Below are 20,104 nucleotides of genomic sequence, written 5' to 3' on the forward strand. Positions count from 1 at the left end.
GGGAGATATGTCTCTTCCATCATCTATCTATTCCACCATTTGTTTATATCAACGTGGACTGTTGGGTATAAATTTGATACTGTGGTTTGCAGTCCAGTGCTGCTTTGTTTATTTACTTGCTCAAATTGTCCCAGCTTTAGGCTTTGAGAGATTTAACTTTTATCTTCTCTGTGCCCTTGAGAAACCTGATTGGGCTACTCCTAAGCATAAAATAAAAATACAATCTAGCAATGGGTTTTGAGACTTTTGAAACTCCAAATTTTCTGTAAGTCTGATTTTGAGAATCTTACTTTCCTAAGGAAGTGATTGGTAGAGGAAAGGAACCAGTTTGACTTCGTACATTATGCCAGTTGTTTGGTCTTGAGTAAATAATTTAACCTCTATGAGCCTCAGTTTCCTTATTGTTAAGGCAAGAATACTTTTAGTTTGAATCACATGAAAATGCCAGTATTATACAGCTTTTGACCTACAGAGCAATAAATTTAGGTGACTCAATCATAGTTGTACATAACTCATGAGACTTGTATAAGGATGGTGTGAAATCACACATGCAGAGTCCTTTCTGGACAAATGCTAATGCTCTTTACCTTGTCCCTCTTCTATCCCTTAGACAAAGCTGGCTCGGCTATTGGCCATTGACATAAAGAACCTTTACTGAAAATAAATGCCTGCTGGTTGCTCCAGGTCAGGGAAGAGAATACTGCTGCTGCTGCTACTAATTCACTTCAGTCGTGTCCGACTCTGTGTGACCGCATAGACGGCAGCCCACCAGGCTCCCCCATCCCTGGGATTCTCCAGGCTAGAACACTGGACTGGGTTGCTATTTCCTTCTCCAGAAAGAGAATACTAGGGGATCTAAAATGCTAAACCCTCCCCCTTCTCCCAAATCTCTTAATCAGATGAAGGACAGATTTTAGTAATAAATTCTTTGGGATTAGATCTTATTTTTAACTCTCTTCCAAATCCAGGTATTTCAAAAAATGATGGCTCACGAACTAGTATTTAATAGATAATGAAAACAACTTGAGGCTCGTTTCCTTGGTACATTGAAATTCCTCCTTCTTGACTCTAAAACAGGCCACCGAAATGATTATATTCCCTCAATATAATGAGATACATTAGATGAAGTGACCCCAACCCATTATACTGAATGGAGGTTCTTTAAACGCAGCGAAGCACCTGGTTGCCCAACTCAAGTGGAACAAGTGAGATTACTTCCCAGCTTCAAATTAGATGTGTGTTGCCAGCATTTGGAACTTTATTTTGTGGCACTGACCAAAAATGACTTACATTCTTTATGAGATCCTACAAGAGAAGATTTTTTTTATTTTCCATACATTTATAGCATAAAAATTTGGGTCTCAAACTATACTATCTTTCCCTTTTAGGGACATTAAGGTTTTGAAGAATACAAAACAAATCATAGTTTACATGATTTATTTTATGACCTAAATGAGAGTAATTGACCATAACAGGAAAGAGACTTATCTATGTATCATTTATCTGTGATGAATATTTATTCCTAATTATAGACTAGGCTAGATTTTGCAAAAGGAAAAAATGCTGGCCTGGGTGGCAAAAAACTAAATCCAGATCTCACTGCTGATGACAATGTGTGTGCTCAGTCATCAAAACGTTTCATTCCTATTTTATTCCCACTACTTTGTGTTGACCTTCCAAACAGGGTAGTTCCAAAGAGATGTGAAATAAATGAGAATATTATTTTAATACAAGAAGAATTTGCTTGTGAAAGTGCACATACTCTTTGCTAGAGATTATACGATTAACTAAAAATGAAAAATAATTTGGAAGGGGTGGGGAATGGTGAAAAGTAGTCAGTGAACTTGCACCCAGCTGCCCCACAAAAGATGCAGCTCCCTTTGTGACTTTGGGTGTGAGACGAAAGGGCATTGAAAATCTTCCCCCCTCCCTGAAATGGCACTGAAATTTTACTCTTAGAGAATCACTATTTAGGATGAGAGTATCATGTTTGTGAATCCCTGTTAAATTGCAGTGACACCTTGAGTGTTAAGCGTTGAGCTACAGTCACTTCTCCTGTTGTCAGCCAAGGTGTTAATCACAGCAGGTTTGTTTTGTTTTTTTGCACGTTCTATAGAAAAACGGTCTGCTTCACCCCTCTTCTCCCTTTGGCCATCTCTCTCTGTCTTCTGTTCACAAGCCATGCATTGTCTTCAGGTTCTCAGCTCCCATTAACATTTTCAATCTTTGTTCTTTAGCTTTTGCCAAAGGCCACCTTTGCTATCAGAATGGCATCCTTTCTATTGTCTCACCCAGTAGCAATTAGTTCACTTGCTGCTTAGAACCATTTGACCTATTTTTTATCTTGAAATTCTTTCCTCTCTTGGCCTTAAAATTAGTCTCTGCCTGTGTCCCCCTCTCTCTTTTCTCCCTCTCTCTCTCTCTCTCTCATCCTCTTCATTACTGACTTGCACTCAGTTTCTGTGATGATTCATTTTATGTGTTACCTTGAGGAGGCCATAGTACACAGATATTTGGTCAGACAGTATTCGAGATGTTTCTGTGAAGGTTTTTCTAGATGAGACTAAAATTTAAATCAGTAAACTTTGAATAAAACATCACACTCTGTAATGTGGATGGGCCGCGTCCAATCAGGTGAAGGCTTTCCTAAAGGAAGACTGACCTCTTGTAAGGATGGAATTCTGCCTGCAAACTGCCTTTGGCCACCAAGTGAAAATCTCTCTTGGGTTTCTAGGCTGCTGGCTTACTCTGTGGGTGTTTGGACTTGCCAGCTTCCATAATATTAATAACATAAGCCAAATCTATAAAATAAACTGTGAAAGATATATAGATAACTGGGCAGAGAGATAGAGATATATATTCATTTGTGTATATGCATAATACAAAAATATACCCATAAATATCATATTGTTTCCCTTTCTCTGAAAAGCCCTAATACAGTTTAGTTTCACTTACCAAATTCCTTCTTCGCATCTCATAAATAATTGGGCCTCTTAAGGCTCTGTGTAGCTTTCTGATCATCTCACTCTGCATAAGTGAGTTGTCAGAATCTCACTCTTTTCTAAGCACAGGTGTTTAGTCCATAACTCTATTTTGAATCTCAAATTTCAAATTCAATTTTCCAACCTCCTGTCAGCACCATGTACCTACCTTCAGACAGGAAGTCTGAAGTCACAGTGTACAAGTGCAGACTCATCTTTCCCCTCCTCAGCTTGTACTTTATCATAAAAACTTAGTTTATTAACAAAGTAATTAGCAACGGAAGCCAAAAAATCTGAGTTAACCAGCTCCTTTGAACATTTTACCTTTCACACGGCCTCAGATCCACACCCATACCATCTTGTCCCCCCAACACAGCAGAGAGTTATCTAGCTCTTAAGTTTTATGTATGTCCATGCTATGCCGCTCAGTCATGTCCCACTCTTTGTGACCCCATGGGCTGTAGCCCAACAGGCTTCTCTGTCCATGGGATTTCCCTGGCAAGAATGCTGGAGTGGATTGCCATTTCCTTTCCAGGGGATCTTCCCAACCCAGGGATCAAACCCACGTCTCTTACATCTCCTGCAGTGGCAGGAGGATTCTTGACCACTGCGCCACCTGGAAAGCCCCATTAAGTTTTACAGATCTGCCTTAAAGTATATTATCTCTTCTCAATTTTCATGCCAGGGCCTTTTTCAGGCTCTTGTTACATGTGGGTTAAATCCAAATACAGTCAGAATCCTATCTTCCCATAAGATCTCCTGATTTTACCCTCTGTACGCTTAAAAATTCAGAGTTATTTATAAATTCCTGAAGTTGCATATTTTTATACTACTGTGACTTATACATAACCTTCACTTCTCCTTGAATTCTTTTCTCCTCTATTTAGGCTGGTGCTTTAAGACACAGCCTAAATAGCATTTCTCTCATTAAACCTGATAGATCCACATTTCCAGTTCTTACATTGATCAGCCTATACTAACGCTGATCTTCCCTGATGGCTCAGATGGTGAAGAATCCACCACCTGCAATGCAGGAGACCTGGGTCTGATGATCCCCTAGAGGAGGGCATGGAAACCCCAGTCCAGTATTCTTGCCTGCAGAATCTTCATGGACAGAGGAGTCTGGTGGGCTACTGTCCATGGGGTCACAAAGTTTCGGACATGACTGAGTGACTAAACACACTTACTTAATGCTATTACCACACTTTTTGGCCTACAGCTATTGCTACTATGATTTCTTCTTATTTAAAATGTTGCTTGTCTGTCAGCATCTCTATTGCCTCATGAGATTTTTAAGGATAGAAATTGGGTTTTATTCATCGTTGCATCCCCATATTTAGCAGACATCAGTGGAAGGCATCTGTGAGGGTTTGAGTCCTTGTGAGAATGAAGGAGAAAAACTAAACCTGGATATGAAAAATGTAACCTCATCATTAGTAAACTGAATTGAAACTATTCCCATATATTTTATAAATAGCATTCTTTTCCCAGAACGATGTTATATTAGAAAGGGAACAAACAAAATCCTTAAAAAGATGAAAAATTTAAAATAGCTTCTTGAATTTTTAGATTATAAAATAGAAAATCAAGATTACAGTTAGGCTTTTTTATAAAATAGTCTGAATGAAAAAAGCAAGGTATAGTCCAGTATATCCTGTATGAACTGAGAAGACATGTGAGCTTATATGTAAACATGCGTGTGCATGTGTAGGTGTATAAATAGCAGTAAGTACGAATCTAAAAACCACAGACTCAGTTGTCCAAGGAAACAACATAAGATATTTTTCTCCATGTAACTATATACTGAGCTCCTCTTATGGTATAACAGCATAAACAAAGCCAGTTGAGAGTGTTTTTAGTAAATTCAAGGTCCTTCCCTCCAGCCTCTCTCTCCCCTTTCATCCCAGGATTGCATGTAAGTGGTGGTGCGTTACATCATCATTGTGTTCTTTAATGACATCACAGTCATTAGAGTGAACATGATACTTACCTTTTTGAACTGCCTCGTGTGTATTAATTTCTTCTATCCTCACAAATGCCCGAAACAGGAAGTGTGATTATTTTTGCCATTTTAGAAGTGAGAAAATAGGCACAGGAAGGTAAGCAGTTTCCTAACCCTGGAGCAGCTAGCATGTGATGAAGGAGGGGTTAGACCCCGTCACTTCTGCTCCAGTATCAGGGTTCTTCCTCGCCCATCATACTGCGTGGCCAAGGCAGCCAAAGGGCTTTCTTGTCTCTCTCTGGATGCACGCTGACCACTCCATCCCAGTTGCTCCATGTTCATGTTGACCTTGGCTGCATATCCTTTGTTCCAACAGAGGATTCTTGTCTCATTTTCACTCTTAAAAGTTGTCTGGACTCAAACTTCCAACAGTATTCCTATTTTCATTCCAGTCCCCCCGTTCGTCCCCTGTGGTCACTCTGCTCACACTCCCTTTAGCTTTGTTGCCTCCAGGAAGTCCTCTTGAATTTTCATCGGTCCCACCAACTTCCCACTCTGTCTTCTCATATCTCAAACCAATACAGCTTCAGCTTTCTGCTGCTGAAGCTGTGCATGGATGAGAAGATGTCTTCCATTCCAAAAGCAGCAAACTTACAAAAGTTCTCCAGTGCAGCAAAGTCTTTCAGACATAGTCTTTCACTTTGGTATCTGCTTGCTTCACTCCTGCCCTAAGCCCCTAGGGTTTTCTCTGCATATCTTGAGATTAGAAGTCTGCCAAGGTTTGGGGCAGATTTATAGTCAGATTTTGGGTTCTTCCTCTTTTCCTTTCACTTCCAAAATTTATCCTTTACATTTCTTTTTTTTTTTTTTTTATCCTTTACATTTCAAGTTTCTCTCCCATGACTGCAATCCCCTTGCCATCTTTCATTAAGCAAGGAAGGCTACATATTTCTGCTGCAGTAGGTTTCAGGTAATGTCCTCGGTCAAAAAAGTGAGAAACTCACAACCCTCCCCCTGCCCACAGCAGCTTTTCGAGAGCATCCTCTTCAATGACCTCTGTCTGGTTTTGATGCTTTTCTACTATTTCTCCTGCTCTGCACTCTTTGCCACTCTACATCAAGAGAGTAGGCTGTGGTTTTCTACCCCATGATCCTGGGAATTGGGACATGTGCTTGGGTGAAAAAGCAATAAACTTTCTCCTCTAGTGGCAGTTTTTCAAGAATCCACCCACTTCTGTATGCTTCCCAGGGTCTTTAAACAGTCCTTAAAGCTTTCTTCAAATTTTATCATTATCTATGAAAGGGTTTGCATGACCACTCCACTCTGCTATCATTACTGAAAGTCCCCCAATGGATTTTTAAAATTCACTAAAAAGTACAATCCACAAAATATATAACAGATGGGAATCACAATGCTTTTGAAGTGAGGAGGTGTGAAAGCTTATCTTCAGGTTGGCTCTCACTCATGAGGCCAAATGCCCTGAAAGGCAACCTGAGTATGTCTTTACTCTCCAATTAAATTTGCTTTATAGTGAGGTGCATGTAGATTCCAGTTTTGCTAGGACAGTATCTATTTATGCCCATTATCCTGGTGTAATCATCAGCTAAACTTACTTTAGAGACTGTCTCTAAATATGGTTACATGTCTCTAAATATGGTACATTTAGTACCATTCTAAATATGGTACTGGGGGGGCTAAGCTTTTATTATTTGAATTTGAGGGTTATATAATTTAGTCCATCGCAATCATGGATAATGGTGTTGTGAGAATCATAGCAGATAGTATCAGAATGGCAATGTTGATAGAGCCGTCAGTAAAGAATAGCATTTATTTAATTCCCCCTTATTGAGTGCCATATACAAGCCAGAAGTGGTTACTAGGCTGCCTTAACATTGAGCCTTCCCTGCATTTGTCAAAATGATGATGATACACATAGCCTTCCTGTCCTGTAATTCCCAACACATGTTTATTGTGGACTCAACTTCCACTTTGTTTTTTTTTTGTTTTTTTTTTTAATAAAGACACATTTTTTAAAAATACATGCTTAATGAAATGTTTTAAATTTTATTTCCCTTATTATTTTTGCCTGTGCTGGATCTTTGTTGCTTCACATGGACTTTCTCCAGTTGTGGCGAGTGGGGGCTACTCTAGTTTCAGTGCATGGGCTTCTCACTGCAGTAGTTTTCTTGCTCCAGAGCATGGGCTCTAGGCACGTGGGCTTCAGTAATTGTGGCTCCCGGTCTTTAGTATTTGCAGTGCTCAGACTCAGGAGTTGCTATGCATGAGCTTAGTTGCCCCATGGCATGTGGAATCTATCTGAATCAGGAGTCAAACCTGCATGCCCTGCATTGGCAGGTGGATTCTTTACCACTGGACCTCCAGGGACGTCCCAGCTTCCTCTTGATTGATGTCAGTGTTTACCCAAAGTGTAGTCTATAGATGAAGAACATCAGAACAGCTTGGAGGGTTTATTAAAAATGTAGAGTTCACACCAGAACCAAAAATTTTGGCAGGCAGGAATCTTCATCTGCAAAAGATTCTTAAGGCACACTACAGTCTGAATATAATTGAATCCATCAAAATGTCTATGGATGACTCTTGCACTGAACTTGAGAAAAGGACAATAAATGACTTCAGGTAAAGTGAATGAGTCACTAAGCTCTCCTGCTAGAAGATCAGTGAGCAGAGACTTGTTATAAGACCAATCAGGGTGCGTTGCTCAAGGTACAGAAGACATTTAACATTAAATTTAATCACTAAGGAGAGAGCTGGGGTTAGAGCCCAAGGGAAACTGTATTATTCTAACAAGTTGCATGAAATCTGAAGGAGTTTCACCTCACAAGGCAAAATGTACAAGGCAAAAATATCTGGATAAACATATTTAAAGGCAGATTTTCTTAAACACAGTTTCTTTAGAACTTAGAAAATTATATACATTTTTTCACTTACATATCTTGACTTTGAATAAATGTTTTTAAGCCTATGTAAATAACTGTGGCACTAGAGAAATCAGATCACTGTCCTGTAATAAGATAACAAAAATGCAATGATAACACCAGCTTAATGGCTGACTTTAAATGTTAGCATTTTTCCTTTAGTGAAATTGACCTTGTCGCAAAGCATGTCATAATACTCTCTTTATGCTAGGATGAAATATTACCGTGAGATTATTAACATTTATGTGGAAAGGTAAATGTTCTAAGGCCACTGACTCTACGATGCATGCATGGAAGTGTGGTTTGATGTCTATTATGGAGATTCAATAATTATTGCTGGATTAGATCAATAAATTTGGAAAGATGGGAAAGGATTACAGAATGAGAGCACTTAATGTTTTAAAAAAATTGATCTAATGCCTTCTTTGGCTTATTCATCCATGACAACCAAATTTGGCCCAAAGTTCCGCGTGCACAGCTCTCATTGACATCCAAAGAATTTGTGCATGAGTTACTGAGGTTAGAATTAAACCCTAAGGAAATAACTAAAGATTTTTGGTGTGATATACTTGTGTGATTAAATAAAATCATTTTTATGGGCTTTGTTTTCTTGTTTTCAGACTGTTTCTTATGAAGATAAATAGCCTGAGCACATTGAGGTTAATATTGCTTTTAAGCTATTTGTCTCCATTTGGGAACTAAATGCAAAGAAAAATGAATGTTTTACCTCTCAGAAGCTTTCTCCACTTAAATGTTTCCACTAAACTCAGAGTCCCAAAAACTTTATCAATTTCCCAGGAACAGACATTAATCACCTCCAAATATTCTGGAGAACTGTGGGAAAACTGAAGTATTAATTATTCAACTATTTGTTTCTTTCTTCTACTGCTATGACAGTCATAACATCTACTTCCCTCTGTAGAAACAAGGGACATATAATTTTATTTAGAAAATGTTAATGTAATATGCTCCCCTAAAAAAGTACAAAGAAGTAAGTCTTAAAATACAGCTTTATATGAAATTTTAGTATTTAAAAAACTACATATATATCAAGTTAAAGGAACTGTCAATTTATTTTTTATGAAAGCTGTGAAAACCTTAGTTTGTAGGAAAAGGGCTATTTTGAACTAAACTGTATAGGCTGGTCATGAGGTTAACATGTTGTATCTTTGTATTTCTAATCCCAGTTTATCCTTAAAATTTTGTCAATTATTTTCAGATGAGAAAATTGAAATATAATGAAGCTGACAGATATAATGAGGTTGACAAATGCATCAGTTAGAAGAGGATTCACATTCCTGTGAGCTTCTGCGTATAATATACAAGGAAACTTTAAATATACAAAAATTTGATTCTGAGACACAATTCTCAAAATTTCATGTGGATTTGGAATTCAAAATGAATTTTAGGGAAGCAAGTATAAATAAATGTGAAGATTTTTCATTCTCTGTAGGACCACAAATTTATCTTCTCGGAAGAGTCACAAAAAAAAATCAGTAATACATTATATACTAATATAAATTGTTATAAAAACAATAAAGAACTCAATTATAGACAAAGATGGATGAGAAAAGTTAAAGTGGTGGCATGGTTTACTTTTTACTATATCCTGTATCCCATATGAAAAGTTCATAAAGACTGACAGAGTTCTGAATCAAATAAATACATTGTCAAGTACAAAAGTTATTAATACAGTTAGTAAAATTTGTATTCCTAATAGTAAAATAAATTTTAAAGATCTGAGTTGGCATTTCTAATTTATTGGATGAATAAATTCTAAAATTAAAATATATATATATACACAATGAATGTTGAGGTCAAATGGTACACTCATTTCCACTGACTTTATTTTTATCACTCAGTTTAGTTCATTTAATATTATTTTATCATTGGCTATTTAGTTCAGTTGTTTAGAAACCAATTCTTGAAATAACATGAGTTTAAGTAAGGTAAATCCTTATTCCTTTCACATAACCTAAGTCCTAAGACTGGGATTCAAGGGAAGATGTGGCAACTCCATGGCTATTAGGGATCTAGGCTCCCTCTAGATTTTGTTTCATTTGCCTAGTGCTTGGTTCTATCCTAAATGTTAACTCCTGTTCCTAAAAAAGCTGCTGAAGTTTAGCTATCACCTCTACATGCAGGCATCAGAAAGGATGATTTTAGGAAAGATAAAAGGGCAATTTGCCAGCTAGGTCATCATCCTTTAAGCAGCTTCCCCAGAAATCTTGTGTAATACTCACTGGCCAGGGTTTAATTTCACTTTATCTACACATAACTTGCTTGGGAAGTTAAGAGAGCTTATGTTCAAGGTGGGTTCATGTCACACTAGACACAATCCAAATTGTGATCACTGAAATAGGGGAGAATAGATAGTTGATGGTAAATACCAATCAACCACAAATATCTTAAAAGTATTATTTGTTAAATAGTTAACAAATAGTTGTCGTTCAGTCACTAAGGTGTGTCTGGCTCTTTGTGACCCCGGGGACTGCAGCACACCAGACTTGCCTGTCCTTTGCTATCTCTTGGAGTTTGCTTACATTTGTGTCCATTGAGTCAGTGATGCTCTCTAACCATCTCATCCTCTGCTTCCCTCTTCTCCTTTTGCCTTCAATCTTTCCCAGCATCAGAGTTTTTCAGTGAGTCGGCTCTTCACCTCAGGTGGCCCAGCTATTGCAGCTTCAGCTTCAGCATCAGTATTGAGTTTATTTTAGGTGTGCCAAGCAATGAGTTATGTTGTGGTGTCCATGAATAAAAAGGCATTGTCCGTAGCCTCAAATAATTTGGTCACTAGATGGGAGAGAGAAATACTTAAACATTCATGGTTTATAGTGGTGATGCAAAATTACTTATCAATTGCTACCAAAATATTTACATATGTTGACCTATTCTCTTCTAGGAATGACTTAGAAGGAAGTAATTCAAAGGGAAAAAAAATGTGTAAGCAGCTTTATTGCTACTCTGTTTATGGTGATAAAGTATTGCCTATAACTTAAATAGGCAAATTCCAAGTTAATTTTGGCAAATCTAAGTATTTTTTGAGGTTGTGTTGTATTTACAATCTTTCTAGCATATCCACAGATTAGAAAAATATTTTCAGGAATATATAGCAGACATAAAGGCTAATATATGATCGTTTTCTCCTTAACTGAGAAAGAAGATATTCTTCGTACATTATTTATGTTTGTATTATTTTTGGCTGTGCTGGGTCTTGTTGCCGTATGAGCTTTCCTCTAGTTGCGCCGAGCAAGGGCTACTCTACTTGCAGTGGCTTCTCTTATTGCACAACATGGGCTCTAAGGCATGTGGGCTTTAGTAGTTTCAGCACCACGGGGCTCATAGCTGGCCTCCCAGGCTCTAGAGATGGGCTCAGTAGTTGTGGCCCACGGGCTTAGTTGCTCCACAGCCTATGGGATCTTCCAGGATCAGGGATGGAACTTGTGTCTCCTGCATCGACAGGCATATTCTTTACTGCTGAGCCAGCAGAGAAGCCCTGTCTGCATATTTTTATATCAGTATCCAAAAATCGTGACTCTATGATTAAGAACTGGAAAACAAGAAGGAAAGGGAAGGCAGTTAACTCTGTTGCAGTGGAAGTGCTTTGAGTGAGTGCTTTATTTTGCTTGCACTTCTCTTATGTCTGGTCTAATGTTGATGTGTTTTTTATAACTCACCATGAGAATGTCTGAAGATTGAAGTTGAATGCAAACACAGGAATGCCATTTCCTAGACTCTTCTTCAGTGTCCCTGTCTCTCCCTCTTTTTCCTTCCTCATTTTTATATAGTTTGTCCTGCTTGTGTTGGGTTTCATCTCTTGAGAACCAGAGAATCCTCCCATTTGAGATTTCTACGTTTTCATTTCAGATACAGTCCATGTACCTTACTAATAATTGTCTCTGTATCAATATGAAGTTATCTTGTATACTTCAGCCCTGCCTTCCTGTTTGGGACCCCACTGCCCCACCCACTTGGCAGAGCCCTTTTCATCCTTGAAGTTCAGTGTGACTTTGGCTTTCATATACTCACTGCTCTCTCTTTATCCTCAAGCAGAAGGCATTTCTCCTACTTTGACATGGTTCTATCTTTTCCTCTCTTATAGCACTTGGTTTAGTTTAGTTACTAAGTCATGTCCATCTCTTTTGCGACCCCATGGACTGTAGCCCACAGGCTCCTCTGTCTATGGCATTTTCCAGGCAAGAGTACTGGGTTGGGTTGCCACTTCCTCTTCTAAGGGATTTTCCCTCCCCAGGGATCGAACCCATGTCTCCTGCTTTGGCAGGCAGATTCTTTACCAATGAGCCACCTGGGAAGAGACCTTATAGCTCTTACCATAACATATTTCAATTGTTATTTGCCAATTGGTAACTCACTAAGAGCAGAAATCAAATCTTTTTCCTTTCATGCCCCCAAGCCTAGCAGACACAGGTATTAAGAGCTCAGTACCTGTTTACGAAGCTGTTTATGAACTTCCTTTGAACTAAAGTGATCACAATTTTCCAGTTACTTCACACAAAAAGAAAACTTCTTACAGCCTGGGAGACTGTGAAAAGAGCCAAGTACTTGGAGGGTAAAAACTAATTATTATTTTCTTTTTTTCCCCTAAAAAATATCATCTCACATTTTCCCATATTAATAAATAACAAATTTGTGTTCAGTATTAGTTGAAGACATGATTATTTTTAAAAGAATTTATTTAATAAAAGTCAGTGATACCTAGGTTGTTTATTACCTGTAGTGTTAATATTTTTAGATGTTTATATGTGGAAATATACACACAATATATATACTTTAGGTGAGAGACCTAGAAGCATCTTAGGCCTTTTTTTTTAGGTGACTAATGTGCACATGTTTCTTTTAAATTATATCATATTGAACAAATTTTTTTTTCTTTTTTTAACACTTTTATTTTGTATTGCTATATAGCCAATTAACAAACAATGTTGTGATAGTTTCAGGTGAACAATGAAGGGACTCATGTATATGTGTGTCCGTTCTCCACCAAACTCCCCTTCCATCTCGGATGTCATATAACACTAAGCAGAGTTTTATGTGCTATACATTAGGTTTTTATTGGTTATCCATTTTAAATGCAGTGGTGTTTTAAATATGTTAATATCCACAAGATGAGCTTCTCAGATGACTCACCAATAAAGAAACCACCTTCAGTGCAGGAGACATGAGCTTGATCCCTGGGTGGAGAAGATCTCCTTGGGGAGGAAATGGCCCTGCTCCATTATCTTTGCCTGGAAAATTCCATCCATAGATGAACCTGTCAGATTATAATCCATGGGGTCACAAAGAGTCAAACATGGCTTTTGTAGCATAGGTTATGCATAAAAGCATAGCATAAGTTATGCATACAAGTATAGCATAGGTTATGCATAAAAGCATAGGTTATGCTTCTATAGCAGAGGTTATGCTTTAAATTAAAAGAAATTAAAAGACGCTTGCTCCTTGGAAGAAAAGCTATGACCAAGCTATACAGCATTGTAAAAAGCAGAGACATTACTTTGCCAACAAAGGTCTGTCTATTCAAAGCTATGGTTTTTCCAGTAGTCATGTATGGATGTGAGAGTTGGACTATAAAGAAGGCTGAGCACTGAAGAATTGATGCCTTTGAACTGTGGTGCTGGAGAAGACTCTTGAGAGTCCCTTGGACTGCAAGGAGATCCAACCAGTCCATCCTAAAGGAAATCAGTCCTGAATATTCATGGAAAGGACTGATGCTGAAGCTGAAGCTCCAATACTTTGAGCACCTGATGCAAAGAACTGACTCATTGGAAAAGACCCTGATGCTAGGAAAGATTGAAGGCGGGAGGAGAAGGGGATGACAGAGGATGAGATGGTTGGATGGCATCACAGACTTGATGGATATGAATGAGTAAGCTCCAGAAGTTGGTCATGGACAGGGAGGCCTGGCGTGCTGCAGTCCATGGGGTCACAGTCGGACATGATTGAGCGACTGAACTGAACTGAACTGATGCTTTAAATAGCAATTTAGACATTACAACTATTGAGCTATATATTCTAAATATCTCATAAACCACATTTCCCAGTACTGTTTGGTAAGAAAACTGAAAAATAAAAGCTTTAAGAGGTTAGTCAATAGCTATATGTTCCAAAACTTATCTCCTCTTTCTTAAAGTAACTTTATAATCTTTTGGTGAAAAACATAAAGTTTATTGTTCATTATACAAACTATTTGTTCTTTAAACATTTGATGTTTATATCAGCTCAACAGATTGAGGATCAATCTGTTTACTAGCAATTAAGGCTCTTTCAAGTTTATAGTTGCCTCCTCACTTATTGGTCCCTCAAAATACTCAAAATTGGTGCAGTAAGAATGTAAAAGAATAGTGTCCTTCCCTGAGAAATTAGTTGCAGACCAGAAGAACCAGAAAGTTAGTAGCAAGTTGGCCTGATTCTTGCCTTCACTTTTATTCCATAATTTCAGATAAGAAATTGCCTTTTCAGAAAATGTTCCCATCTGTGCTTAGAAGAACAATGAGGGATGATGATAAAAATTTCCAGATGCCTCAGTATTGTTAAAGATATTAGGCCTTTCCTATTTAACTGAGGCAGAAAGCAATTTTCTAAGATGCTTTAATTCACTTGGTTATTTACGTTCACTTGGGCCATTGGGATTGCCTTGCATTGTTGTCAAAGTTTTAATCTTATTCAATATTCATGTCTTCAGAATTTGGGAGGAATAAATATATTCAGAGAAAACTTCCTTCCCATATTGACTAGTGCATGCTCTCCTTAATAGGTTAATACAATCCAATCAGAGCGTCAGGAAAACAGTTTAAACTTTATATTTTGTATTGAAAATAGAAACATTTTAAAGGTAGACACCATTCAGATGTTACTATGGCAAGGAAGTATTTGTGTGACAGCAGAAAGAACATTATCTTTACCTTTTGAGGCTGGTTCAAAATCATTTCCAAGTTATTACAAGGTTTATTTCTGTTTTCAGAGTTTTTTTTTTTAGCATTAGGCATGTTTATTACTTTTTTAAACTGTCACTATTCAGGAGCATTTTTATTATGAATTATGCAACATTTCACAATAAATTGTACTAACAGCCTATGAGAAGCCGCAGGCTTCGTTCCTCCCAAATTCAGTGTCTCCTTGTCTCCTTGCTAGCACTCTGTCAGCCTCATTCCTTGTGTTGATAAAGTGAGAAATAAGGTTAGTTGTGGTATATTGGCTTTATGCCATAGTTTTGGATGGGGCTAGATTATAAGCAGGTAGCACCTGTTTCTCACTTTTTCTCAAAGAAGTGAGAGTCTTGAATATAACCAAGGAAAATTTACCTCAATTATAAATATTCCTTTGGAGGAATATACTAAGAAATCTGAAGGCAGAACTACTTATTGCATTTCAGAAAGGAAGAGTTCCAAAGAAATGCAAGCAGACCTCAAATAGTGAGGCACAGATCTGCGTATATTCTCCACAAAGTGCACAGATCTTGATGGCTTTTAAGTGCATCCCTTTCCATCACTTCTGTGTTTCACTCCTTTGAACTTTTTCACACTGTTTTCTACTCAGAAGAATTCTGTTCCCCCCACATTTACTTCACCATGATTTGGCTTCTTGGAAATTCTCCACTGGGAAGGTTGTTAACCCTACAGGGAAGAGTTAGTTGTTCAGTTGTGTCCTCCTCTTTGCAACCCCATAGACTGTAGCCTGCCTGGCTCCTCTGTCCATGGAATTCTCCAGGCAAGAATACTGGAGTGGGTTCCCATGCCCTTCTCAAGGGGATCTTCCCAATCCAGGGATTGAATTCAAGTCTCCTGCACTGCAGGTGGATTCTTTACCCTCTGAGTTACCAGGGAACAGGTCTCAAATTCAAGAGTCTTCTTGAATTCCCTCTGCAATTCCTCACATGATACTTTTAGTTTTACAGAATTATGAATATAGTTTTAAAAGTCTTCAACTTCCATAACTTCTACCTTCTTGCAAGAAAAGTTCTCAGTTATTTCCCTCAGTTGTAACATTATATAATAAGCAGGAACCAATTAGAATTGTTCTACTTTATGACTAAGAAGAAGAGGTATGTGTGTGTGTGAGAAATAAGTTTTCAAACTTCAAGTGACAAAGTAATGATAGATTTTAAGAAAGAATCAAGGGGGTGTGTTGGTAGACATATCTCAAAATTCCATTTCCTTTAATAAGCATTTTAATGACATGAATTAAAATTTCATGTGAATGTGGACCTCCCTTTGAGGTCCTCATCAGTATCTTCAGAGCCCTACACCTCTCACATGAAGTCAGGAGCCTGGATTCCTACAACTACAGTCATTTTCTGTTGGAAAAAACACCTGCCACCAAATCCACAAACGTCCCTGAACCTATTCTAGTCTTCTTCCCTTAGGTTTTTCATGCTAGAGAAAATGAATCACTGTAGCTTGAACTCTGAATGTCATTCCTTCTTCCTTCTTGCCTCTTAAGAAACCATTGTGTGGCTCCCAGATCCTCTCTTTTATGTCTTCATTGCTTCCTTCTCCCTGCTGATTTGAATCCTTCCCATCAGCCTTCAGACATCCTGAAAACTAATTCTTAATCCAGAGCTGTGAATAAATATCTCACCTAACTGCCAGAGCAATACTGTGAGCCAAGCAATGCAGATTTTATATATAATGAAAGTAAGATTTACAGTGTTTTGCCAAAGACTGCATGCTTAGTAACAGTTGACATTAGAACTCTGATCTTCCTACCCCTCCTCTAATATTATTTGCAAATTCTTTTCTAGTGTTTGTAGTACTGTTCATCAAATACTATAATAGACTGCATCTCATGTAAGGTGAAGGGCTCTTTGGGTGGTGCTAGTGGTAAAAAATCTACCTGCCAGTGCAGGAGATGCAAGAAACATTGAGTTCAACCTCTGGGTTGGGAAGATCCTCTGGAGAAGGAAATAGCAACCTACTCCAGTATTCTTGTCTGGGAAATACCAAGGACAGGGTATCCTGGTGGGCTACAGTCCATGGGGTCACAAAGAGTTGGACATGACTGAGAACACACACATGTAAGGAGAAGTAGAAATATAAAATGAATATGTTGGAGCAAATTCACTGTTGAAACCAGATCTGTGATAGACCACTCCACGGTATTGCCTGAATTCTCTACATAGCATGCTGGAGAATGAAAAGTAATATGAAAAATGGTGTTTCACTTAGATTAGAAAGAATAAGAACTTTCTCAGGAGCACTTAAGGAATGGAAGCATGAAATAATATTCTTGCCTCTTGCTCTGCCTTTTTATCTTTGATATATTTTCAGGAGCAAATCAAAATTGAACAGCCTTCTCAGTGCCTTACTTCTGGGGACTACATTGCATTTGTCTTTTTCAAATGTGCGGCTTCTTATATATAATTGAAAAAAAAAAAAGCACTATCTGGAAGTATAATTTTCACTACCCATTGGGGGTTGTCTTTTGAAATTTTACCACCCCCTCTTTAAATTGCCTTCCTCTCATTCTTTGATCTCTCCAGTTAAAATTCTTCCTCTTGTATATTTCGTGAAGTGTGATTTTCTTATCCCTTTGCTCTTAGAAGCTACCTCAGCTTTCCTATTGTAAGCTCGGTCACCATGTTCGTGACTGATCTGTTAAGCTTAACTTGTTTTCAGTGGGGCTACAACTTCTTTTAAATACAAATCTCTAGCTGTTCTCTATTCCCTCTCTTCTATTGATTCCTCATTCAGTAATATCTTTAACTCTTCAGGCAACCTCATGGGTTAAAATGGATTAAGAAAACATTGGGAAGGTGCTGAATGAAATGATTGTTGGTACTGGTTTAGTCGTTCAGTCATGTCCGACTCTTGCGACCCCATGGACTGTAGCCCACCAGGCTCCTCTGTCCATGGGATTCGCCAGGCGAGAATACTGGAGTGGTTTGCCATTTCCTTCTCCAGGGGATCTTCCTGACCCAGGGATCAAACCTGCATCTTCCATATAGGCAGGTAGATTCTTTACTGCTGAACCACCAGGGAAGCCCTGAATAAAATGGTTAGAGACATTCTATATAAAATAAAGTCACAAAACACTGTACATGGTACAGACATTTGAATTTGCCTGGATTTCTCATGTTTAGATGAACAAAAATCCAGAGAACTTGAATGATTTATCCAAGGGTATACCCTAAGGGTATAGTCACTAAAATAATAACTTCATTAATGGTGGCACCCCGTACCTAGGACAGCTTAAGGCTTATAGAAAGTAGAAAGTATTTCCTAACAAAAAGCAAGTTATGTGGATGGTTGAATTATGCCTCTTTACTGGAGTCAAAGTAGAATGATTCTGTAACTATAATTTTGAATGTTGGGATTCAAATATTTTATCAACTTTGACTAGTTTCCCATGCAAAGCACCCCAGCAGCAGTGGAGGTTTTTGGCCTCACAGTGGTTTAATAACCCTGATTGCCTCAGAGATCTGATCTCAGCTCTTCTAAGCAAGATTCTCCTTAGTGGCCACTTCCATCTCCGTGGTCCCGTGGCAATGCTAATGGCAGGTGAACACAGGGGCTGTTTCTGAAGGCTAAGGGGGATGTAACATTAGACTCAGCAAGGAAGTCATTTCTGTTTTCATATATGCTCTTGATCAGCTCATCAAAACAGGCAAGTTCATGTAGAACACATTTCTGATCTCTGTGAAAACATAGGCATTCACCTTCTGGCTGGCTAGGTTGAACTCTGACCTTAGAAACTACAGTATGAATGCAGCTAGAAAAAAAAATGGAGAGAATACTTGCCTTTTTCAGTCATGGATGACAAAGGTTTCTGGGCTGTGTATTCAGTTCTGTCAAAATGATCACTGAACCACTAGCTTGCTCAGACCTTCCATGGAGACCTGAGGTTTCGGTCACCCATTCATTCTCAGCCTCTCATCTGTGCCTTTAGAAAGTGGAGCTCATCTGTTTGGTTTTTTCTTTTTTTTCTTTTTTCCAGCTTAACACTTCAAAAGCCTAACATGAATAAGAGGAGAAGGAGTTGTCCATAATTATTTAACCCCACTGAGATGGTTTTTGTAGTTCTTTTGCCCAATAACACCTAGACGGCAATATAGTGACAATTTTCTGGCAGATAATTGTAATGTTAAAGATAATACATTTTAATATTTATAATAATGGAGCAGAAATGTTTTTCCCTTTTCAGAATGGCTCAAATATGATCAGAATTGATAATATGCAGGATGTTTATAGTCTTCAGATAATGTTAAACCTAATTGCTTTGAATGTAGTGAAGATCTGATAAAAGAAATCTGAAAGCATAACACAGAACCATGTCTCAGTGAGTTTTAATACTGACATTGAGTTTTGAAATTTGTAAAATAATCTTTTCAGAGTTTGTGATTTTAGGATAGTATCAGTTCTGATCATCCTTTGGTAAGCATGTTGTAGAACTATGTGAAGACATTTAATATAGTGCTAATTATAGTAAATTGGCATATATTATATAATTTAAAGTATATATATATGTCAAGTTATAAACAATGTAGATACAAAATTCAATACTATGGATTGTAATTATGCAAAAAGAGTGTGTTAATGACAGTAAGTTGGGGCAAGTAGCACTTTATGCTTACACAATCTATTTAATCTTCACAGCAACTCTGTAAAGTAGATACTGTTATTGTCCCCATTATACAGATAGGAAAACAGAAACACACAGAGGTTAACTAGTTAGCTAGTTGAGGACCTGGACCTAAAACAAGGCAGTTTGGCTCTAGAGGCCATGCCCTGTGCCCCTATATTCGTGGAAAACAATGGAATAACACAGAAGATTTAGTATGTGTTAGCCTGGTGGGACGACAGTCTTACATCGATCATATTGTAAATTACTTATCATAGTTACAGGCTATTTGGAAAATAAATCCTATAGTTGTAGTATCTGCTGTAAACTGAAGGTTTCTGTCATCCCCCCCACCCCCAGTTTCATCTGGTGTCATCCTCATTGTGATTGTATAAGGAGGTGAATCCCTTTGGGGATGATTAAGTCATGAAGTGGAGCCTTCGTGAATGGGATTAGTGCCTTTATCAAAGAGATTCCAGAGAGCTCTCTCATCCCATCTACCATATGATGACTCAGCAAGAAGACAGCTGTCTACAAGTGGGACATTAGCTTCTTACCTGATACCAAATCTGCTGATACCTAGATCTCGGACTTCCCAACCTCAGGAACTGTGAGAAATAAATGTTCAAATCACACAGTTGATGGCAATCTGTTACAGCACCCTGAAGGGA

The sequence above is a fragment of the Cervus canadensis genome, chromosome 31 (assembly GCF_019320065.1).
Source record: "Cervus canadensis isolate Bull #8, Minnesota chromosome 31, ASM1932006v1, whole genome shotgun sequence".
Classification (NCBI taxonomy): domain Eukaryota; kingdom Metazoa; phylum Chordata; class Mammalia; order Artiodactyla; family Cervidae; genus Cervus; species Cervus canadensis.